Here is a 25495-nt window from a genome sequence, read left to right as displayed (position 1 = left end):
GGTTGTAAAGTATTCATTCCCTTTATAATTACTACACTAACTTTTATTTATGGAAGAGTGGCAAGGACGAAGCCCTGGTAAAGACTTTGCAAAGCGTCACATAGAAGATACTATAAAGATGGGGATAAAACGCTTGTGGTCAGATGAGGCTAAAATGGAACATTTTGGCTGCAACATCAAGCAGTACTTGTTGCACAAATATAATGCTGGCCATCAGCCAGGTAACACCATCCCTTCTGTAAAGTATGGTGGAGGTAGCATCATGCTTAGGGGGTGTATTTCAGCAGCAGGGACTGGGAATTTGGTCAGGATGATTGGGAAGATTGTTGCTAAATACAGAAAGATTGCCTTGAGCCCTACAGGCAAGTGCACTTTTAATTCACTATTTTTAGATTCTACACAGTATTATTCAGTGATGCGGTTAAGTTTAAAGGAATGCCCTTTAAAACATCCTTACCTCTTTGCCAAAACATTTGACAATCTTCCCTTGTCTAGATCGGTCTCAATGCTTATTTGATCACTCTCCTTCGGTGCCTTGGGACACTTTGTTGGACTTAAAGTGATTTATAAATTGTTCAACTAGTGCTTTTTGATGTTTAGCCTTGGATGATTCTTGATCGTATTGATTGCAATGTAGAGGGGAAATGAGAGTTGATGATAAACACTTGAATGAACAGATTTTCCACAGTAGGTTATAGTACATCTAATCTGTTGGAGTTCCTGAGGGTATTCACTTTACAATGCTTGAAGCTGTGTAAATATTAAAAGAATGGCTGACAATGGACCAATAAATATGATGAATGGCCTGTCTTAATCACCATGCTAACCCTGTGGCCTCACCATCCTCTCATAGCCAACAGTTTTAAGATGTCACCTCTGCAGTCATCCCTTAGAGAGGACGCTAAATGACAACCAGACTGCTACTTCTCTACTTGACACACCACAAGGTCCCAACCCATCACCATGCCAATAGCCTTTGACAGCTGATATTGCCCCAGACTCAAATCTACGTTTTCACTCTGATAATCGGAAACATTTGTAGCAGGTATGAAATTGACCTTGGCAATGAAAACTGAAATGAAATATTAAAAATGTAAAAAAAATTATGTCATTTATTTTAGTTAATTAAACTACAGCTAATTATTTCAAACATACATACACATACACACACGCGCGCGCACAAACACAGAGCTTTTGTAATAAAAGTATTAGCTTACCTTTCTTTTTTAGTTTCGTTTGGTAACCTCATTCAAGGGTGAGTGTGAAGGTGAGGGATGAGATGAGGGGTGGTATCGAACACTCGACACATTCTATGCTTCACAGTTTAATGTGCAGGCATGGGAGCCCAGACCACACTGCTGCAGGCCAGTGGGTATCAGCCGAGCAGCCAGCCAGCATTCAGCAGGATCCAGACTGGCAGCTTTTACATTAACCAGTGAGAGGAGGTAAATTATATCTGAAAACACAGGGAGTTCATGCCTACTAAGGACTAGATAGAGAAGGTCTAAACTCTTTTTACCTATTAACAACATTTAAAAGCTACTTGGAGAGGTGTGCAGATTGGAAATGTTTAGCGGGATGTGGGTCACAGGTAAAAGGAACTAGTTTCAATGGGGATCTTGGCCATCATGGACTAGTTGGCCTCAAACCCCTTTCCTGCATTGTATGACTAGCCAGGAAACAGTAGTTGTTTTCACCATACCTACCTACAATCTGCATTTAACTCCAGGTGATTGCATTGAAATACAAACTAGCTATGTCAGTGGTCCATGTCTCAAATTGTAGACAGCATGCAGGTCCGTACATTCACTGAAGATGCTTATAACTGAGCTGTGCTGATGTTGTCCCACAACGGATTTGGGTAGGAGGTTGTTTAAGTGATCTGATACATCAGGATATGTGGCTGAGAAGAAGACTCAGAACGTGATGATTTGTTGATAGTGGCTTTGCTGTTTCTGTTCTCTATGGTGAACAATGTACAGTAATGAGCCACTACTGTAGAAACTTTGATGAGGTAGATGTTGGAGTAAATTGTACCGTGCATCAGAGGTACAGGAGGAACCAAATGAGTAAAGTGCTCCCTCCTGAATGATATTCATCCTATTCAGTGTTTTGTTCTCCTGTGGTGAGTCATTCCTGATATGAAACTTCAGGATGATAGAGAGTGAAGTCAACCCAGGTGCTGTCTTCATGAACATAATGATGATTTAGTTAGGTTGACACTATTTAGTAAATGTCATTATTATTGACATTTATGCAGTTAATATTGTTTCATTGCACAAATGAAAGCATTAAATCTGAACTTTGAAAATTACAGCCAATTAAGCTGTTTTTTTTAATATCAGCTTCTGACTCTCTTTTGGCTCATATCATATCATTCAACATTGATGCTCTGTACATTCAGACACACTGAAATAAATTCAATGCATCTTTCACCTTTAGGAGTCTCAGAAGACCAATGGTCCTGCAAAAGAATTTTGCAACTAAATAAACCATAATTTTCTTTATCAAGTGGGTTTTAGGAAACATTTGTCATTGTTCATAGCATACTCTGGATTGTTTTTGACTCCTGCTGTTATTTCTTTGAGTATTCTGGAGTAAGCAGACCGCCAACATTACATACCATGCTGTGCACATTGGCGATCACTGACTCCAAGATCAGCAATGTTTTTAATATTTGCATCTTGGCTTTCAAGTCCATGCATGGCCTAGTCCCCCCCTTCACTCTTTCATCCGTCAACCATATGGATGAAATTTCCTCCATTTCTGGCCTCAGGAAGATTCCTTCACTTTATTATCTAGCTCCTTCACTTCAGTTATCTAGCTCCAGATCTTTGGATTTTTCTCCAGACAACAGCTGTTTGACATTCCATTTGCTTCTCCTTTAAAACACACCATGAAACATTTCTTTCTACAAACATTTGATCATCTTTCCTTTGGATCTGTAGATGATGTTATCCAGAAGGGTCTTCAGGATTCAACGGTGAGGTGCATATCTTATGCTTATAGCCATTTTATTAAACGTTCATCATAATATAGGCCAGACAAGGGCAGCCTGCACCAGCGCGCAAGGCAAAAAGATAAGATAGCACTGTAACTGCAACAAACTGAAAGCGGCTGCAACTGGATGTAAAGTTCTAAAGAGTTCAAACTAAATTCATTGTCACAGCACATATACGTCACTGTATACCACCCTTGGATTCATTTTCTTGCCAGTATTCTAACTGTTCCTGAAGATGGTAGTGGTGGTGCTGGTGTGGTCTGTAAGAAAGGAACATGAGAACATGGTTTCCTTTTAAACTGCAAATCAGTTTGGGGCAGTTTAGATAAGAAACCAGTTCAACAGTCACACGTCAGCTTTGCAGACAAAGGCACAACAGAAGTACAGAACCAAATATCTGACAAGTTACTAAAAGTCTATGCATAAACACGTGATTATACAAACATCGTGAACCAGGATGCCAGCTATGGGTGAATAGCCCCACTGTTTTGCAGGCAGCCTCAGGATAGACGAAGGCTATGGGAGTGAACCCCAACAGAAAACCTGGATTTGAGCCCTTAGGATGGCTGGATGTCACTAAATATCCATCCAGCAGCTCCTGCAGCCAAGCTGGTGCCAAGCGTGTTGCTTTGCTTTCCTCTGGACTACACCGGTGAGGCCGAGACGGGGATCTTGACAACTGGGCATCCAGGATCTCCATACCTCTGCCCAGGCTTGTGCCCTGGAGAGGTAAGTCTGGTGCCGCCGTCTGCAGTGACAGGACCAACACGGGAGGCAGCAGTAACAAGCGATAAGCCCTCACCAACTGGCATAGGAATGGGGTGCTAGGGGCTGGCACTCTACTACAAACTGACCCATAACACACACTCCATTGTCCTTCAAGACAGACGGATGGCATCGTCTAAACATCTTAGTACACGTAAAGAAAGCTAAAACTACAAGGGAAGACACAATAAAAACAACAATCTAGACTGAGTTCCAACATTCCCAATGGGCTTACTGCATGAGGAGTTTGAGGAGATTTGGAATGTCCTTGAACAATCTTGCAAATCCGCACCACGTGCACCAAACTGCAGCTCCTCAGAGAATATCTGGAAGAACTGGAGCTGCAGCTTGATGACCTTCAACTCAAATGGGAAAATGAGGTGCTAGACAGGAGCTACAGGGAGGTAGTCATCCCTAAATTAAGGAAGCAGGTATCTGAGTGACTGACAGGGCAAGGAATGGAAATGGGAAGCAAGTGCATAGCAACCCTGTGACTTTTCCCCTCAGTAATAAGTATACCGCTGGACACTGTTGGATATTGTTGAGGAGGGATGACCTACCAGGGAGCCATTGTGACCAGGTCACTGGCACTGTGACACAGAAGAGAATTGGAGAGAAGAGGACTGCAGTAGTAATAGGGGGTTTGCAATGTCCAATCAGGTTTGTGGGTCTGGCAAGTGAGATAGGAAATGTGCTGACTCTGAATAGGTATATTAATGATTTATTTACAAACAGTAAAAATTTGACCAAACATTCATGTTCCCCAAGTTACAGACAACGCAAAGCTGAATATTCAACAAGCATACTTAGTTATAAGTGCACATGGAGCATACTTTCCCAATCCTCTCTCCTTAAACAAAGGATGAAGAGAGCAAGTCCCTTCCCCATGCAGTTTTATATTCCCAGGATAGTTAAAAATGGACACCAGGCTGCCATCCAATGGTAAATGCAACAGCAGTTTCTAAACTAACCAATCACAATGGAAGTGACTTTCAACAAAAGTAATAAGGCACGCCCCTACAGGACAGGATTCCATAGTTAGAGGAGTGGACGTGAGATTCTATGGATATAAAACAGACACCCAGATAGTATGTTGCCTCTCAGATCCAGAGTCTGGGATGTCTCAGATCTTGTCTTTGGCATTCTAAGTGGGGGTGGGGGAGTATTAGCCAGAAGCCTTGAAATACTCTGGCATCAGTAACATAGGTAGGAAAAGGGAGGAGGTCCTGAAGAGAGAGTTTAGTAGAAAGCTGAAAAGCAGGACCTCCGGGGTAGCAATCTCAGGAATGCCGCTTGTGCCACATGCCAGTGAGGGTGCGAAAAAGATGATTTGGCAGATGAATGCTTGGCTGAGAAACTGGTGCAGGGGACAGGGCTTGAAGTTTCTGAGTCACTGGAGCCTCTTCTAGGGAAGCTACAACCTATACAAAAGGGACAGGTTACACCTGAATCTGAAGGAGTCCAATATTGTTGTGGGCATTAGGATTGCTAGAGATTTTGGGGAGGGTTTACATTAATTTAGCAGGTGAATGGGAATCAGATGGGGTCAGGATGGGGCAGCTGGTATACAAGCAGATGCAGTGTGTAGTGAGACTGTGAGGAAGGACAGGCAGTTGATAGGGCAAAATTGCAGGTAGTCGAATTAATTGCAGTGTAACACGAGGACAAAATTCAAAACGATGACAAATATAGGACTAAAGGTGAATGCACCCAGTACACAGAATAAGGTAGATGATTTAGTAGTGCAGTTGGAGATTGGCTGGTACGACACTGTGGGCATCACTGAGTCAGGACTGAAAGAAGATTATAATTGAACACTTAACATCTAAAGATACACATTGTTTTGAAAAAACAGGGGGGTAGGCAGAGGGGTGGCATGGCTCTGTTGGTAAAATATTAAATGAAATCTTTAGAAAGAGGTGACATAGGAATAAAAGATGTAGAATCCTTACAGGTAGAGTTAAGAAACTGTATGGGTAGAAAGACACTGATGGGAGTTATATACGGGGGTCTGAGCAGTAACCAGGATGTGGGCTACAAATTACAACAGGATGTAGTGAAGAAGTGTCAAAAGGGCAATTTTATGATAGTCATGGAAGATTTCAATATGCAGGTAAACTGGTACTGGACCCCAAGAAAGGTAACTTGTAGAATGCCTACAAGGTGACTTTTTAGAGCAACTTGTGGTAGAGCCCATGTGCCATGTGGGTGTTGTGTAATGAACAAGATTTCATTAGGAAGCTTAAGATAAAGGAAGCCTTAGGAGCCAGTGATCGTAATTGGATAAAATTCACCCTGCATTTGAGAGGGAGAAGCTAGGGTTAGATGTATCAGTATTACAGTAGAGTAAAAGGAATTACAGATGCACAAGAGAGTAGCTGGCCAAAGTGGATTGTAAGGGGGCACTAGGAGGGATGACAGCAGAACAGCAATGGCTGAAGTTTCTGTGTGCAACTCAGAAAGTGCAGGATAGATACATTCCAAAAATGAAGTGTTCTAAACACAGAATGACGCAACCATGGCTGGCAAGGAAAGCCAAAGCCAAAGAGAAAGCATATCATGGATCAAAAATGTGAGTTAGAGGATTAGGAAACTTTTAAAAACCAACAGAAAGCATCTAAAAATGGCATAAGGAAGGAAAAGGTGATATATGAAGCCAAACATACCAAAGAGGATACCAAAGCTTCTTTTCAGATATATAAAGAGTAAAAGAAAGGCAAGAGTACTTATTGGACTGTTGGAAAATGACACTGGAGAGGTAGTTGTGGGGGATGAGGAAATAGCAGATGAATGGAAAAAGTATTTTGCATCAGTCTTTGTTGTGGAAGACTCTAGCAGTATGGAGGAAGATCTAGGTGTCAGGGGTCATGAGGTATGTGAAGTTACCATTACTAAAGAGAAGGTTTTTTGGCAGCTAAAAGGTCTGAAAGTAGATAAGACACCTAGGCCAGATGGACTACACCCCAGGGTTCTGAAAGTGGTAGCTTAGACGATTCTAGAAGCATTAGCGATGATCTTTCAAGAATCACGAGATTTTGGCATGGTTACAGAGGACTGGAAAACTCCACTCTTCAACAAGGGAGGGAGGCAGAAGAAATGAAATTATAGGCTAGTTAGTCTGACCTCAGTGGCTGGGAAAATGTTGATTGTGAAGGATGAGGTCTCAGCACACTTAGAGGTACATGGTAAAATAGGGTAAAGACATCATGGTTTCCTTAAGGGAAAATCTTGCCTGACAAATCTGAAACAGAAACATAGAAAACCTATGGCACAATACGGGCCCTTTGGCCCACAAAGTTGTGCTGAACATGTCCCTACTAGGGTTACCCTTAACCCTCTATTTTTCTAAGCTCCATGTACCTATCCAAAAGTCTCCTAAAGACCTTATCGTATCCACCTCCACCACGGTTGCCAGCACCCCATTCCATGCACTCACCACTCTCTGTGTAAAAAAAACTTACCCCTGACATCTCCTCTGTACCTACTCCCAAGCACCTCAAACCTGTGCCCTCTTGTGGCAGCCACTTCAGCCCCGGGAAAAAGCCTCTGGCTATCCACACAATCTGCTGGAATTCATTGAGGAAACAACAAACAGGATGGACAAAGGAGAATCAGTTGATGTTCTGTACTTGGATTTTCAGAAGGCCTTTGAAAAGCTTTGAGGCTGTTTAACAAGTTAAGGGCCCATGGTATTACAGGAGAGATACTAGCATGGACAGAGAATTGGCTGATTGGCAGGAGGCAAAGTTTAGGAATAAAGAAAGCCTTTTCTCATCAGCTGCTGGTAGCTAGAGGTGTTCCGCAGGGATCCATATTGGGACCGCTCTTTTTTAAGTTATAGACCAATGATTTGGATGATGGAATTCATGACTTTGTGGTCAAGTTTGTGGATGATACAAAGACAGATGAAAGGGCAGGTAGTGTTCAGGAAACAGGTTTTAGTCAGACTGGGGGAATGGGCAAAGAAGTGGCAGATAGAATAAAGTGTGAGAAAGTATATGGTCATGCAATTTGCTAGAAAGAATAAAAGTGTAGCCTATTTTCTAAAAAGGGAGAAAATGCAAAAAGCCAAGGTGCAAAGGGACTTGGGAGTGCTCAGTCAGAATTCCCCGAAAGCTATCTTGTGGATTGAATTGGTGGTGAGGAAGGCAAATGCAATGACAGTGTTTATTTCGAGAGGACAGAAATATATCAAAGCAAGGACGTAATGCTAAGGCTTTATAAGGCTCTGCAAGGCCTTACTTAGAGTATTGTGAGCAGTTTTTGGGCCCCTCCTCTAAGAAAGGATGTACTGATATTGGAGAGGATTCAGGAAGTTTATGAGAATGATTCCAAGAATGAAAGGGTTATTGAATGAGGAACGTTTGATGGCTCTGGGCATGTACACACTAAAGTTTAGAAGAATAACCTATTGAATGTTGAAAGGCCTGGATAAAGTGAATGTGGAGAGGATGTTTCCTATAGTGGGTGAGTCTAGGATCAGAGAGCACAGTCTCAGAATAGAATGAAGATGAGGATGAATTTCTCTAGCCAGAGGTTGGTGAATCTGGGAGTTCTTTGCCACAGGTGGCTGTGGAGGCCAGGTCATTGGGTGTATTTAACATGGAGAGTGATAGGTTCTCGAATAGTCAAGGCATGACAGGTTACAGGGAGAAGACAGAAGAGTCCAGTTAAGAGGGAAAATGGATCAACCATGTTGAAATGGAAGAGCAGATTTGATGGGTTGAATGGCCTAATTCTGCTCTAATGATCTTATGGTCAAACTCTATAGATTTACGACGGGGAACATTGCATCGCAGCCTGGTTTGAAGACTCCAATGACTGAGGCTGCAGTGAGTCATAGACTCAGGCAGTTTCATCAGGAGCAAAATCCTCCCCACAGCTATGGACATTTTCCAAAGGTGATGCCTCAAGAAGGCATCAACCATCACTAAGAAGCCTCGCAATCTGGAACGTCCATTCACCATTACTGGCTTCAAGGAGGAGCGACAGGTACCAGATATCACAGAATCAACAGCTTCTTCCCCTCCTCCAGAAGATTTCCAAATGGTCTGCAAACCCAGGAACACTACCTCGTTATTCTTTTCCTTTGCCCTATTTATTTCAGTATTTTGTAATTTATAACAAGTTTAAGACTTTGCACTGTACATCTGCTGCTGCAGCAAAAAAAAACAACAAATTTCACATCTTCTAAGACTGTGGCATTAAACCTGATACTGATTCTAACTCTGAGTGTCATTTCAAGTTATTTTATGAGGTGATATCAGAACAGCTGGTAACGTACAGCAGTCAAGCAGCATCTGTGCTAGAGAAAAATGACATTAAAGCTTCAGATCAACAGCTCTTCATCAGAGCAAAGGAAGGTTATTGGTATTGGCATTGGTTTATTGTTGTCTCAGGCATCAGAATCAGAATGAGGTTTAATATCACTGGCATATGATGTGAAATCGGTTGTTATATGACAAGAGTACATTGCAATACATAATAAAAACTGAATTACAGTACATCATTCTGGGGGACCTGGACAACAGCCCACCCTTGCACTTCTAATGACTAGGACTGTCTATTGTTCTTGTGTTAAAATGTGGGATTTGTGAGATTATGGTGTCAAATTCCAGTTCATTTATTGTTACATTTTAGCTTGGGTTATACAGTTATACATTTGTGTATTTGGGGGCCACCCTGACTGAAACCAGGGTGTGTGATGGTCACCTCCCTTGTCTGTGTGAGACTGGTTGGGTTCACTCTCCAGGTCATCGTGCCCGGTCTGTTTTGTGTCTATCACAATAAAATTGATGTTGAATTAAAAGCTTCCTCGTCTGTCATTATGGACTAAAAGCCCGTGACATTGGTGTCAGGAGTGGGATGTGAGATTGACAATGAAATCGAAGAGCTCCAGTGTTGGATAGAGTGCCTTAAGACACGGGGATGAAGTTGAGGGAGTGAGCAGTATGCCTCCCCTGCACCCATGGGCAGGGCTCATGAAGACGAGACCCAGAGGGAGGACCTGGGAACCGAGCATCATGCTTTCCCAGGGAACCCTGATGGAGTAAAGCATACCCAGACTCCCCTACCTGGGGGACAGAGCAGAGAGCATCACTCAGCTCCGTCACGACCTGTACCGGAGAACCGAAGATGCCGTAGCCATCGGAGGATGGGCACCAGGCCTCGACAATTTGCGTCTCAGAGTCTACCCTGAAGCTCCCCAGATACAGCGATGTCAGCCACCTGCAGCTTTACCTGGCGCAAGTCAAGCTTGCCACATGGCACAATGGGTGAAACCCCATCGAGACAGCGGTGCGCCTTGCCCTGGCACTGGAGGGAGATGCCTTGTGGGCCCTCCTCGATCTAACGCCGGCGGAGCAGCCTGACTGCAAGGCGCTCGTAGTGGCGCTGGAGCGGTGTTTCGAGCTGAGGCTGTTGGTGGAAGCAATGAGGGAAGAACTGTGCAGCAGACGGCGCTATATGGGAGAAAGTCTGGGGGCATTGGCAGCTGATCTCCACCACTGTACTCGGCATGTCACCGCGAGTTCCCTCCCGCGACCCAGTAAGAGCTTCCCCTCCATGCCTTTGTAAAGGTACGGACACCGGAACGCTATCGGCAACAAGTTCACCTGACATCGCCAACGTCGCTGGACGAGGCAGAGAGGGCAGAAGCAATTTTAGCCCCCCCAAGGTGTTTCAGCATCGTCCCGCACGCAGCAAACCCAGGCTTGTGTCACCGAGAGAGGGGAGAAAACTGACGAGGAGGAGCCCATGAGATAGGTCCGACCAGTGCTGTGCCAACCACACACCCCCGCCCCCGTGCGCCACAAAATGATTTCTGCTGCTGGTGTGGTGAGGCAGATCATTTGACCCGGGATTGCCCCGTACCGGCAGCACGCCACAGCTCAGAGCAGCCACTGGGAAACGTCAATCGGGCAGTACCTTCCGAGTCCTCCAGCTGAACCCCTCCATTGTGGCCCCTCTGGATGGGCCGTTTGGGTGAAGAACAAGGCTTGTACGTGGACCGCGTGGTGGAGGACATCAGATGCCATGCGTTGGTGGACACAGGGTCAACCATCCCTATCATCCGTCCCGGTGTTCTCCCCAACACGGTCCAGCCACCCCCACCTGGGTGGACAATGACGGCGGTCCAGCTGGCTATGCAATGTGAGGGAAGAGGAGGCTGCACATCGCAACAAGGAAAAACACAGTGGAGCACGAGGTGTGGCTCGTTGCCGTCCGAGAATCCTGCATCCTTGTCCTGGACCTGCTGTCCCGCTGGGGGCCGGTGTGGATGTGTCGGGGGCAACACTCTACCTCGGTGCTGACGCCGTGGCTCTCCGGCAGGGCGGTTACGGGAAGCAGTCCCAGCGGGAGCAGCAACCACCGCCAGTTTCACAGCGGCCCACAGCAGGGCAGCACACTCCGCAGCGGCCCAACGCAACACAGCTGAACCGGGGGCAAGCGACAGTGACGGCCCTTCAGGTGACAGCTGACAACAACCCCACCGTGGACCAGAATCTGCGCAGCAAATAGATGAGTGATCTCATGCTGGCTTGGCTGAGTGTGGAAAGATGGCTGGAGTGGACAGAGCTCTCCGCCCTGGACCAGAGACCAAAGCATTGGGGAACGCTAGAGGTGCGCAACGTCCAGGCGGTGACAGAGTTGTCCAATGGTGACAGACATCTCTTGTAGCTGGTGGTCCCCTGGGGCGGTGGGGGGGGGCTCAATGCCACAGTGCTGTAGTCAGTGCACGGGCTGCTGGGGGTCGGCCATTTTGGAGTTACAAAGATCTGCGTGAACGCTTCCACTGGCCTGGGTACTGACAGGACGTGGAGCTGTTCATGCACTACTGCCACGCTTACATGTCCAGAAACAGCCTGGCCGCCGGTTTAGGATGCCAAAGCAGCAGTACATGGTGGGGCCCCAGTGTGGGTCTACTGCCATTCCCAGAAGGGATTATCCTCCAGGCTTGGAAGCCACTGGAACAAGCCGGGAGAGGTGCTCAACCACATTTCTGATGTCTTATGTCAGGTGTGGCTGCCTGAGCGGCAGTGCCTGGTCAGTTTTGTGTTTATCACAATAAAACAGTTGAGTTCAATCAGCTTCCATCTATATATATCTATATCTATATCTATAAAGTTAAATTAAATAAATAGTCCAAAAATGTAATGAGGCGCTATTAGGTTCAATGTCCATTCAGAAATCTGATGGCAGAGGGGAAGAGGCTGCTCTTGAATCATTGAGTGTGTACCTTCAGGGCATGTCCTGGATGCTGAATGACAGATGCTGCCCTTTTGAGGCATCACCACTTGAAGATGTCCTGGATGCTGGGGAGGGTAGTGTCCATGGTGGAGCTGACTGAGTTTACAACTTTCTGCAGCTTATTCTGATCCCGTGCAGTGCCCTTCCCCATACCAGACGGTGTAGCCAGTTGGAATGCTCTCCATGGTACTTCTGCGGAAATTTACGAGTGTCTTTGGTGATATACCACATTTCCCCAACTCCTAGGGAAATATAGCCAGTGTTGGGCCTTTTTTATAACTGCTTCGATATGTCAGGCCCGGGATAAATCCTCAGAGATGTTGACACCCAGGAACTTGCAATTGCTCACTCTTTCCACTTCTGATCCCTCTATGGTGACTGGCATATATTCTTTTGTCTTATGTATCGAGATACAGCGAAGTGTTTGTATTGCACAGAGTACTGTTCATTCAGATTAGTTCATTTACCCAGCGCACTGAGGTGGAACAAAGCAGAATAAAGTGTAACAGCTACAGTGCCGTACAGGTAAAAAAAAATAAAGTCTATGATCATCATCTTCTTGAGAACAGCAAATCGTCAGACCTGTGTAAAGATTCAGAAGTATATTATTAGAAATAATGAGCAAATCTATAGGAAGCAGCTTGCAACAAGTATTTTAGAGTGAGTGTGCATTTCCAAGAAAAGGGAAGCAGAAATTGAGGGAATTGCTCTGAGATGAGAGGGAAAAGATTAAAAGGGACAGGAGCCAACTTCTTCATGTGGAGGGTGGTGTGTATATGGAACAAGCTGTCAGAGGAAGTGCTTGAGGCAAATACCATAATAGCATTTAAAAGTCACTTGCTCAGGTACATGCATGGAAAAGGTTTAGAGGGATGTGGCCCAAACACAAATAAATGGGTTTCTTGGCTAGCGTAAATGTTGGGATGGAGCACTTGGTTTCACTCTAGAAAGATGGTATAGGAAGGTGGAAGCCTAGATCTCCCTGAGAGACCTTGCTGGTGTCGTACAGATTGCACACTGATCTTGCGCTCTGTTGAAGTCCAATGGGTGGGTGTCAACTTCCTTCTAGCTTGTTGATATCTTTCCTGTAAGTAGATGACCAGAAATGAACACAGGGCTCCAAATTTGACCTCAACAACACCTAATGATATAAAAATAACATCCCAACTCCTGTACTCAATACTCTGGTAAAAGGCCAATGTGCCAAAAGCTTTCTTTACAACCCAATCTATCTGTGATGCCACTTCCAAGGATTATAGATCTGTATTCCCAGGTCCCTTTGTTTTACTGCACACCTCAGTGCCCTAAACTTCATTGCATATGCCTTATCCTGGTTTGTCCTTCCAAAATACAACATATCAGACTTGTCTCCATTAAATTCCATCTGTCTTTTTTAGCACATTTTTCCAGCTGGTCCAGATCGCTTTGCAAGCCTCAGTAGCCAACGTTGCTGCCCTTTATGCCCCTAATCTTCATGTCTTCTGGCAATTTGCTGAACTAGTTTGCAACATTATCAACTAATTCATTAATATAATAATAAACAACAAGGGACTCAAGCTGATCTCTTCACAAGTCCCCAGTGAGAGGGACAGCAATCTACTACCACTCTGGCTTCTCCTGCTAAACCAATGTTGAATCATATTGATTACTTCCTAAAGCCAAAAGACTTACCATTTTTTCCATAGATGCTGCCTGGCCTGCTGAGTTCCTCCAGCATTTTGTGTGTGTTGCTCGGATTTCCAGCATCTGCAGATTTTCTCTTCTTTGTGGTCTATAAACAACAGCAGCCTGGCCTATGAGAGCCAGTTTTCCAGGTGGGACAGGACAAAGTGGGGGGGCAAAGGCTATTGCAACATCAGTGGATCGATTTGAGTGATAAGTGAACTGGAAATGGTCCACTGTAGCTGGGGGGTAAGGCTTTAATGTGCTCCATGACCAGCCACTCAAAGCATTTCATAATGGTTGATGTTAATGCTACAGGATGATAGTCATTTAGGCATTGTTACTGTGCCACTGTGCTGTCTTATGCCAATGAAAAGTCTGATAAAGAGACCAATCCTGCTCCTCATTAAATAATATCTGATCTTGTCTCAGCTACATTTCCCCTAGCCCTGATTGCCTGTGGTAAATTGTCATAGGTTTCCACGTTATGCCTTCAGCATGTCTGTTATTTCTTGCAGTCTATCCCAACTCTGCATTCTTGCCTGGAATGCAAATCTGCTCTGCACAGGTTTTCTCATGGGACACTCCCTGTGCATCTGTCTAGGCTGTGAGTCGTCTTATCAAGTGCACAGATCTCCAAATAAGCTCTAAAATACATGTGATCTCTGAAGCCTGAAATCTGCACCAATTTGATGTTGATTAATGCTGGCTAATATTGTTCCTTCAGAGATTGTGGCAAGCTACAGATAGAGAAATCATTGACATCAATGTCAGTGGAGGTCCATCTGTCCATGGATAAATCTCCCAGCTCACTCCCTTGTCTCCTGGAAGCTGTTACCATTAACAAAACAATGAAGAAATTCAGAGGGGAATTAGAATGCAAATACTGTACACAGTGAACCTGTAAGTACCGATCCAAGAATAAATCATGGAAGTTTCTAAATCAGAGCTGGCATGGTGTTCATAGTCACACAAATGGTACTTTAGGAGTCCAGCAGCATGTGGCTATGCCTGATCAAGCTGGAAAGCACAGTGAATGGGCCATGAATTCTCTGTTTGGATTCAGAATTATCTAAGACTTAAAGTGGTGGTTGATAGGACTGTTTCTGACTGGAGGTCTGTGATTAGCAGTGTTCCTCAGGAAGCAGTACTGGGACCTCCATGTATCTACAGAATCTCGATGAAAATGTAGCTGGCTAGGTTACTAATTTTGCAGACAACACAAACGTTTGTGAAGCTGTGGATAGCACAGAAGAATGGCAAAGTATACAGTAGGATATTGATCAGTGCAGATGGGCAGAGAAATGGCAGGTGAAGTTTAACCCCGCCAAATGTGAAGTGTTGCTCTTTGGGATATCAAATGGACAGAGACAGTGCACATCCTGCTTGCTTGCCTTTTTTAGACTAGGAACTGAGAGTAAGAGAAGTTATGTTGCAAATTTATAAAACTCTAGTTAGACCACATCTGGTGTATTGAATTAATTTCTGGTTGCCCCATTATTGGAATGAGGTCGATACTTCAGAGAGGGTGCATAAGAGGTCAGGATTAAAGGATATGTATTATATATGTAATGGCCTGGTTCAGATTTTTTTTTACTGTTTTGCTCTAGGTATCTCATTTTGTGCTGTTCTGTATGAGCTACTTGTTTTCAGCTTATGTTTGGGTTATTGTTGAAGATAAGAGATGGGGAGAAATGTCTGCCATCCATTTAGGATGGTCAAATTGAAGGGGAGGTTTCTCTGCTGAGGGACATGAAGGTTGGGCTTGGGTTTTTTTTTGTTCAAGAGGAGATGAAGAAGGAAGACGCCAGAGAGAAGATGTCATAGGATTTGACCCGGAGCGGTACTGTGATTCAGTGAAGCCCATGGTGAGATCAATTGAGGATCGGTGACCTGGGGAAACTTGTGCTCATTAGACTGTCTCATTAAAATGGGCCCTTATCTTCTTTTGTTCTTTTCTTTACTAACCCTTTAGTCAAATTAAGAATTATAAAACTAAATCTTTTAATTCTATGTGGTGCACTCTCTGTTATTTCGTGGCACTCATTTGTAACAGGGTAATGAATTACTCAGCATCCACACAAAGAGGGGGTTTGGGGTGGGCTCGCAACTCAGTCTCACGCATCTGGCAGGACCAGAGATTGTCTTCCCCAGACTTACGCTGCCGAGAAAACCATGGTGTTTCATATGGATGGCAGGGACAAACAGGGGTTGATTTCTTTAAAGTGGCAGAGGCTGAGATGGGGGGGTGGGGTGGGGAGTCTGATAGAACATTACAAGAATGTGAGAGATATAGAGTAGACCCCTAATACCTTTCTCCACGAGGGCACACTTTACTGGTGAGAGGAAGTAAGTTCAAAGGAGATGTGCGGGGCAAGTATTTCCTGGAATATGCTACCTGGGGTAGTGATGGAGGCAAATATGATAGAGGCTTTCAAGAGCCACATAGATAGACACATGAACGTGTAGAGAATAAATATACAGTATTTCTGTTTTTGCACATTTTAATAATCTTTTCAATATATGTAATTGATTTACTTGTTTATTTATTATGATGTTTTTTTTTCCTCTCTGCTAGATTATGTATTGCATTGAACTGCTCCTGCTAAATTAACATATTTCATGTCACATGCCAGTGATAATAAACCTGTTTCTGATTCTGAGATGGACATTGTGGGGTCAGAAGGGATTAGCTGGCCATTTAATTAGTTCAGTACAACATTGTGAGGCATAGGGCCTGTCCCAGTATTGTACCATTCTATGTTCCCTGTTCTAACACATAGCAGCACTCTATTCTCTTTACAAAGACAATTAAAGATTCATTTTAAGGAGCATTAGGCCAGTTAACTGAATTTTAGCTGCATAGATACACTAGGGAGTGTAGAATATGGAATCCAGAGCAAAATATAAACTACAGGAAGAACTCAGCAAAGGGATGGTGGATGTTACCCATTGTAACCCTTCACCAGTGACCATTACTTAAACCAGATCTATGTGCTATCCAAATTGCAAATAGGGAAAGAGGAAATTGATTGTGTGACATCCCCACCCTGCCCCACTTCCTTGGGTACTGCTGTCAGGACATTGCATGATGCTGCTCATAGCTTTGCTGAAGGATCAAGTGGTTGCCATAAAGACTCTAGGCTGAAATTTGGAAAGTGTGGGGATAGAGGCTCTGAAGAAGTTGCACATCACCTTATGTCAGCAGTCTTCTAGATCAATGGGTGGTGGCCCTACATATTACTCCCTATAACAATTTGTCACCATTGCAATCCTTCAGCAAATGTGGTCAGGGGAAAATATGAGGCTCAGGAGAGAAAGGTAACTGGAAATGTGGGTTTCAATTGCTTTGTTCAGAGCAATACAAACATATTATGTCAAATGTCTTTCATCCAAACTGTACAGATAAATCATTCTATGGTTCTTAACAATTCATAACCAACATACGTCAACATAAATTAACAGGTGAATGTTAATCCCTGATTATGTAAGTTGGTCAAACTGCAGATGCTGGAACCTAGAGCAAAAACAAACTACTGGAGGAATTCTGCAGGCGAGGCAGAATCCATGGAGATAATTGCACCATCCAGATCAGAATCAAAATGTAAAGCTATTTAAGTGTCCTGCAGATGTGGTAATAAGCATAACAAGCACAACAAAGTTACTTAAGCCTAATTTATTACCGTAAAATAGAAAGCACAGAGAAACCACACAATTTACTACATAGCTAGTAATAAAGATGTCCACAAAGATTTCAGGGTTCGTGATTCTTAGTTGCCACTTGATTGCTGCTGTTCTCAGAGGAATTCCAATTTCCAACTCTTGTGAAACCAACCTGGGTCCTCGGTACTGATTGTGATTTCCGGCCCTTGGCTGAAGTCCAATGAAACTGGGAAATGTAGCCCAATATATTCACAATCTTCACAAGGCAGTAACACACAGAGACAGACAAATTCTTTGTCTCAACACAGCCTGTCTTTTGTCAGTATATCCTGTGTCTATTAATACAGTCCTCATAAATTAATTAGACATTGTAATGGTCACTCATTGCATCCTTTGGACTTACAAAATTAATGCTTATATATAAACAATAAAATAAAATCCTAAAGAATACGTCAAGCCAACTTGACAGATATTTGCATCTTAATTGTGCCTAAGACTAAGGAATAATCCAGCTACTATAAACAAACATTCTACAGACATTAACAGACTTCACAGAGTTCAGAAAGAATTAGATTGTCATTTTGACCTTCCAGACATTCATGCAATATTTTAGAAACACTTTAGTAACGCCCAGAATCAGGTTTATCATCACTAACATTTATTGTGAAATCTGGTGTTTTGTGTCAACAATACAGTGCAATATATAACATATAAATATAAATTACAATAAGAAAGGAATTTGAATAAATAGTGCAAATTAGGAATAGTAGGGTTTGATGTTGTGATGTTCACCAAGCTTGGCAATTAGCATTCAGATATTTATTTCAACACCAGTCCAGGTGACATCCTCAGTGTGCAGTTGCTGGCATTTCTCTTTGTATGAGCTCACATATATACAGTCCCACCTCCTCCCTTCATTCACTTGTCTAGGTCCTGATTGACTACCCCTTCAATTGACCTTTGAATTTTATTGGCTTGTGTGTTTTTTTTTTGACACTTATGGAAACATAAACTGGTGGTATAGAGAGATGAACTCAGTACATGATGACCAAGGACACCACTTGAACTGGGACACCATGGAGATTCTGGCACAGGCAAACATGAAGCAGGCATAAGAATTTTTAGAAGCATGATTCTCTTCTGATAACTTTGGAGACAACCGTATAGAAATAAATGCTATCTATGAGCCCCTAAGAGCCAAAGAAATGTGAGTAGTAGAATTCAAAGGTCACCTGAAGGGGTAGCCAACTAGGACCAAAGCAAGCAAATGGGGGATTATATAAAGTGAGTCTCCCAAAGAGAAACATGAACAAGTGCGCAATGAGTTTGTCTCCTCGACTGGTGATGAAATGTCTGCAAGCTCATTGCTAAGCTTGGCGAACACTGCAACGTCAAATGCCTCAACTCAACCTGCCAATATTCGCCACCATTCTTAATGAGTTCATGGACCATTCAGGAACCTAATGGTCGAGGGGAAGAAGCTGTTCCTAAAATGTTGAGTGTTTGCCTTCAGGCTCTTGTACCTCCTCCCTGATGGCAGTAACAAGAAGAGGGTATGTTGCAGATGGTGAAGTTCCTTAATGATGGATGACACCTTCTTGAGGCACCATATTTTGAAGATATCCTTGATGCTGGACAGGGTGTGCCCATGATGGAGGTGGCTTAGTCTTTAACCATCTACAGTCTCTTTGCATCCTGCAGACTGGAGCCTTCATATCAGGTGGTGATGCAACCAATCAGAATGCTCTCAATGGTACACCTTTAGAAACTTGCTCACCCTTGGTGGCATACCAAATCTCCTAAAGAAGTATAGCCACTGTCCATTTCCCTCCACAGATGCTGCTTGACCCACTGAGTTCCTCCAGTAGTTTATTCTTTGCTAATGCATATATGTGTTCCTCATTCACATCGCAGTTGGCTATCCGTTTGGTCTTCATCAGTGGATGGGTTCATAGGTCAACATCAAGACATGGTGGACAAAAAGTGAAGGCATTGCCCAGAACACCCCAATGTCCATAGATAGAGAAAATCCATCGGATTCTTCCTTCAATTACTTTTTCTGATCTACTTCCTCTTAAACTCTAAAACAGCTTAAAGAGGAAACATGAATGGCTTTGATGAATTGTAAACAGTGTGTAATGGTTTGATGGCTCGATAAATGTAAAGAAGGATGTGCGCTGATCGTACTCTATTTCCTGTATATATCTTTGAAAGAAAAATCCATCTGACACAGTACCTCTCACAGTAAGCATCAGTTTTCAATAGATGTTTGTGAAGAACACACTTTATGTATTAACAGTTTGATTTCCCTTGCAATATAGCACATAGAGATTAATTTAGCCCTTATGTTTACACCTAGATAATCCACATAATGAGTGTACTCTGACTTGCTAAGAAGGCGGCAGCTTCTTTCATTGAAAAAAAAATTTCACTTCAAACATGAATGTCTGGCACCTTCATATTTCCAAAATGATCTCCATTAGGTTGCTGCTGAGTTGAACAGACTCATGGATAAACAATGGCAGGCCTACCTTGGGATTGAAATTCTCTCTCCAAATTTCTCATCTTCTATTCGTTTTCTCCGGGTTCCTTTCTGCTAATATCAAACATTCCCAGGTTAGTAGCTATATATATTATCTTTGTGGAGAAGATCCCTCTACATCATTGCAGACGTGTGTTTAAAGCCACAGCATTAGGAGACCAGCCAACATAATCAAAAACTCTATCCACCTTAGACTCTCTCCCCTCTGCCACTGAGGAGGAAAAAGCACAGACGACCAAAGTTAAGGGCAGTGTTGATTTTATTATTATTAGACTCTTCAATGGAGCCCTTACATGATAAGCTGGACTTTTTGCTTCACAATCTACCTCGATATGATCTTGTACTGTATTGTTAACCTGCTTTTTCAGTAGCTTTTACACTTTATTCTGCATTGTTATTGTTTTACCTTATTCTAGCTCAATTCCTTTTATAATGATTTGATCGGTATGAACAGTATGCAAGACAAGGGGTAGCATGGTAGCGTAATGGTTAGCGTAATGTCATTACAGCCCCAGTGACCAGGATTCAATTCCCACCACTCTCTGTAAGAAGCATGTACAATCCCCCCATGACCATGTGGGTTTCCTCCGGGTGCTCCAGTTTCTTCCTACATGCCAAAGATGTAAAGGTTAGTAGGTTAATTGGTCACTTGGGGGTAATTGGGCAACGTGAATACATTGGGTCAGAATGGCCTTTAACTGTGCTGTATCTCTAAATAAAATAAAAGATAAAAAACAGGCCTTTCACTATACTTGTGATAATAATAAACCAACACTAATACCAATGCAGAGGCATGTAATGGAAGGATTTTTCTGGGCATCAATCCACAGGATTTCTCTGAATGGGACTGGAGAGTGGTGAGTCACTCTGTGTTGATTCTCCTCTTCGGCTGAGCAGAGAAGTCTCGGCGTCCTGACTGACACTCGGCCTTCACTTTATATCACCAGGTGAAGTGGAATCTATCATGCAAATACTTGAAAGATTTTGGCGCACACTATGGCATCGGCATTTGCTAATGATGATAGTTTGTGGGAACCCTTTAGGATGCTTCTGCAGAACATGGAAAGAGGCTAAAGGAATCCAGATTATTTCAATCCAGATTCCCATCACCACCCAAAAAAGCGTTGGTGTGGAACAGATTATTTTTCATTACATTGCTTTGACTTCTGAAATCATAGAGAGAGTTAGGCAGAGAACCATAGAGGGTAGAGCATGGAAAGTAGACCCTCTAACCCAATGAGTCTATTCCCAATATCAACCACCTACTTACACTAATCCTACATTAATGTAACATTTGTTCTCCCCATATTCTCATCAGCTCCCTCCAGATTCTTCCACTGGGTACAATTTGCAGTGATTAATTAACATAAAAACTTGGATGTCTTTGGGACGTGGAACAAAACTGGAGCACCCACTGGTAACTCTGAACATGGAGGCAGAAGTTAGGACTGATCTTGGATCCCTGGTTCTGTGAGGCAGCAGCTGTTGTTGCACCACTGTGACATCCAAAGTTGAGGAAACTTTACAGTCTACATGAACTATAAATCTTGACCTGAAATTAATTTCAGTGGAGTAAGATGAGCTTTGATGATTTTGTCATTCAATTCTAGACTAAATGGTTGTAATTTTCTTTAATTTCACTGAGCTCAACACTCAAACAATCTGGCCTGCTTTTGTTTCAATAAGTCTTGAGGGATATGACAGAAAGAAACAGTTGAGACAGACAAGAGTTTCATATTTCAGAACATACTGGAAACAGTAAGAAATGAAAACAGAGGAAAGTCAGGAACCAAAGTAAGAAATTTAGGTGCTGAATTCATCTTCAAATATTGCATGAAGTGTCTAATTGCAAATTGGCACCAAATTTCAATTAAGGAAAATAAAGCAAAAACAACTTACAATTCAATACATTCTGTTTCATTCCACACCAAAGACAAATTTTGCTTTCTGAATATTATTTTCAAAGATTAAACTCTCTCTTTTTTCTTTTCTTTCAGCTTGCTGAATTATTTTGCCTGGCCAATGTGTTCAAAGATGTATCTTTTCTCTGAAGAATAAGCTGAAAAGTTAGCAATTACTTCTGTTCCTCTTTCATTCTTGGCCTGTGTTCAGTTGGTGTCATCGACTGCAAAAATAATTAGCATCACTGCTTCTGTGTAAGAAGAGGACAAAGTCAGATTGGAACTGGAAACGGCATGTGTGACCATTTGGAGAGAAGGGAATTAAGCCTGGCTGCAAAGTCATCTCCAATTGCCCCACGTATCCGTATAAATGTGGCAAGTACCCAGCTCTGTAGGTTTTCAATGAAGAGTTTTCTGGAGAAGCAGGTAAAGGTGGCTGAAAAAAAACATTGCTTAAAAAATGCAGAAACAGAGGGGCACAAAAAAAATCCTTTACACAAAGAGGGTCCTTACGTCTTCTGAAAGCTTAAAGGGACAACTGAATCCAAATCTTTCCTTTCATTTTTTTTTTCAGAAGTAAACATGTTGACTTCTCAAAATGCTAACCTACAAAAAAAGTGCTGACTATTAAAGATCACAAAATGAACCACTCTATTTATAATTCTGCACCAACTGTTTTAATGATATATCTTCCAACATTTTCAATTTGCAATGCATATTTCAAAATTACTCTTTTTTTCTTCTTAGGCAGATCACCAGGATCGAAGGTGGTTTGTTTTTGTTCTGTTTCTTCTGTGTTCCGAGATTGCTAATGAGACCAATGTGGAATTGCAGACTGTTCCACAAATGGAAAAGTGGTTGTCTATCAGGATAGGTGTTGGGTTATGAGGTGGTCTGCTCCTTGGACCACTTAAGCCAACTTCTGTGCAATCCTAATGCATAACCTTGAGATTGTCAGTACCACACTGAGTAGGAGAAACATTGGGGAGATTGCATTTCTTCAAGGAGAGATGGCGCACATGTTTGGATCATTTCCTTTGCCCACTTGGTGGACACAGCCTAGGTCAGCACATCATCAAAAACCAGCCTCCACTCTATGAATACAGTCTACACTTCTCACTGCCCCAGTAAAGCAGCCAGCATAATCAAAAACCCCTCCCAACCTGGACTTTCTCTCTTCTCCCTCTTCCCAGGCAGAAGATAAAAAAGCCTGAAAGCACATAACACCTTCTCTCGTAGTCCTTCAAGCCATGCTGCCCCATCAATCCCAGTACCCAATTAACCCTAACCTAATCACGGGACAATTTACAATGACCAGTTAACCTACTCTGTATGTCTTTGGACTGTGGGAGGAAACCAGAGCACCGAGAGAAAACCCACGCATTCCACAGAGAGTTCGTACAGAGAGTCCTTACAGAACGGCATTGGAATTGAACTCTGAACTCCAAATGCCTCAAGCTGTAATAGTGTCATGCTAAATGCCACACTACCCTGGCATCCATCTTGTACCATGATGGACTATTAAGCTCACAATCCTCCTTGCCATGACGTGGCACCTTACTCTTGCCTGCACTGCACTCTCACTGTAGCCAGAACACCATGTCTGCATTCTGACATTGATTTTCTATTGTACTACCTCAACGCACTGATGAAATGAAAGAATCTGTATGGAAGGTACACAAAGTTTTTCACTGTATATCGGTACATGTGACGATAATAAACCAATTTACCTCTTCCAATTTCAGTTCTCGGAACAGGATGCTTGTTTCAAGAGTGTGGTTTTGGGAATGCTAATGGCATGGCTCGTCCAGTGTTGCTAACCAGCATAATTAGAGCTTCAATGCCGTAGATGTAGCCTAGCAGAGGAATTACAGTTAGCTTATGCTGCCACACAATTTAGAACATAGAACATTACAACACAGTACAGGTCCTTCAGCCCATGATTTCCTACCAACCCTTTAACCTCTAAAATCAATATAGTCCTTCCCTCCTACATAGCCTTCTATTTTCTATCATTCATGTGCCTATCTAAGAGTTTCTTAAATTCCCCTTATGTTTCTACACACCTAACACTGTGTAAAAAATCTACTTCTGACATCCCACTATACTTTCCTCCAATCACCTTAAAATTCTGTCCATTTGTATTAACCATTTCTTGGCTGGGAAAAGTCTCTGGCTATACGCTCTACGTATGCCACATCATCTTGTACACCTCTATCAATTCATCTCGCATCCTCCTTTGCTCCAATAAAAATACCCTAACTTGTTCAATCTGCCTTCATAAGACATGCTCTCTAGTCCAGGCAGAACGTCTCATCTGCGCTCGTTCTAGAGCTTCTCACATCCTTCCTATAATGAGGAGACAGAACGGAACACAATATTCCAAGTGAGGTCTTACCAGGGCTTTATAGAGCTGCAACATTGCCTTGTTGGTCTTGAACTCAATCTCCTGACTAATAAAGACCAACACACCATATACATTAGCAGCCATAAAAACTTGCATGGCAACTTTGAGGAATTTATAGGCATGGACCCCAAAATCCTTCTGTTCCTCCACACTACTAAGAATTTCAAGAACTTGAGAGTTTTGTAATATCAGCACTTGTGGTATTATTCCTGGTGCAAAATCACTCTGCCAGTGAAATGACTCAATGAAAATTGTGAAATTTAGAACAAATTGTAATGTTTGATTGAGCAGAACTGAGAATCTGAAAATCAGAAACAGTGGATCCTGGAATTCAGAAATTTAAAAAAAAATCTAAGTATAATTCTACTTGAAACACACTAACCCTCTCTCTGTGGATACTGCCTGATCTACAGTCATAGATAGATACTGCATGGAAACAGGATCTTCAGCCCATTGAGTCTGTCCTGACCATCAAGCCCTCATTTACCCAAATCTTGCATCAATCACATCTTGTGTTCTCCCTACAATTCCATCAATTCCCCCCAGATTCTGCACTCACCTTCACACACTGGCTAATTAACCTACAAACTGAACATAGAGAGTACCCAAGGATAATGTTGAACCTGGTGCCTGGAGCTGTGAGACGGTGGATCTATAGCTGCACCACTGTGCCAGTCATTGACTGAGCATTTCCAGTGTTTTCATATTTTTCTTTAACTGTTAAGTTGTGCTTCAGCCATTTTTTCCCCTCTGTTTTCCTGCAGGTTACATTTCAGTGGGGGCAATTAGTCTTTCCCCACCTTTCCTGGGTTGTTATTCTTCAGGGCCACGTCTCTGGGCCCCAGGATTCTCCCCTGCCAACCAAGGAGCCAAGAGGAAGGGGGCAGTGCAGCTGATCTTAGTCCAAATGGAGAATGCGATCTTCATCCAGATCAAGATTAAGCTGGTCTACATGAGCTAATGGTAAAATTGCTGAACTCAAGGTGCATGCTATGCAAAACTATTCAATTTGTATTCCAACTAGAGTTAGCCCATTTGAATGAACAATATCACACTAAATAATGCTGAGAATCTGAGTATTATTTAGTGTGATATTGTTAGTCTTAAATGTTTCTATTAACAATGCACCATTCGGCTGTAATTATTTTTTCTACTTGTGGACCAAGTTGTAACAGTATTTGTCAGCACATTTACTTATGGCCTGAATTTGAGATGTCAAACTTTCATCTTTATGTTCTTAGAACATTCTTATCTCTTCACTATTTTAATTTGCAGCATCTCACTGAGATCTAGCATGCCACTAA

The sequence above is a fragment of the Hemitrygon akajei genome, chromosome 29 (genome assembly GCF_048418815.1).
Source record: "Hemitrygon akajei chromosome 29, sHemAka1.3, whole genome shotgun sequence".
Classification (NCBI taxonomy): domain Eukaryota; kingdom Metazoa; phylum Chordata; class Chondrichthyes; order Myliobatiformes; family Dasyatidae; genus Hemitrygon; species Hemitrygon akajei.
This window is presented reverse-complemented; position numbering follows the sequence as displayed.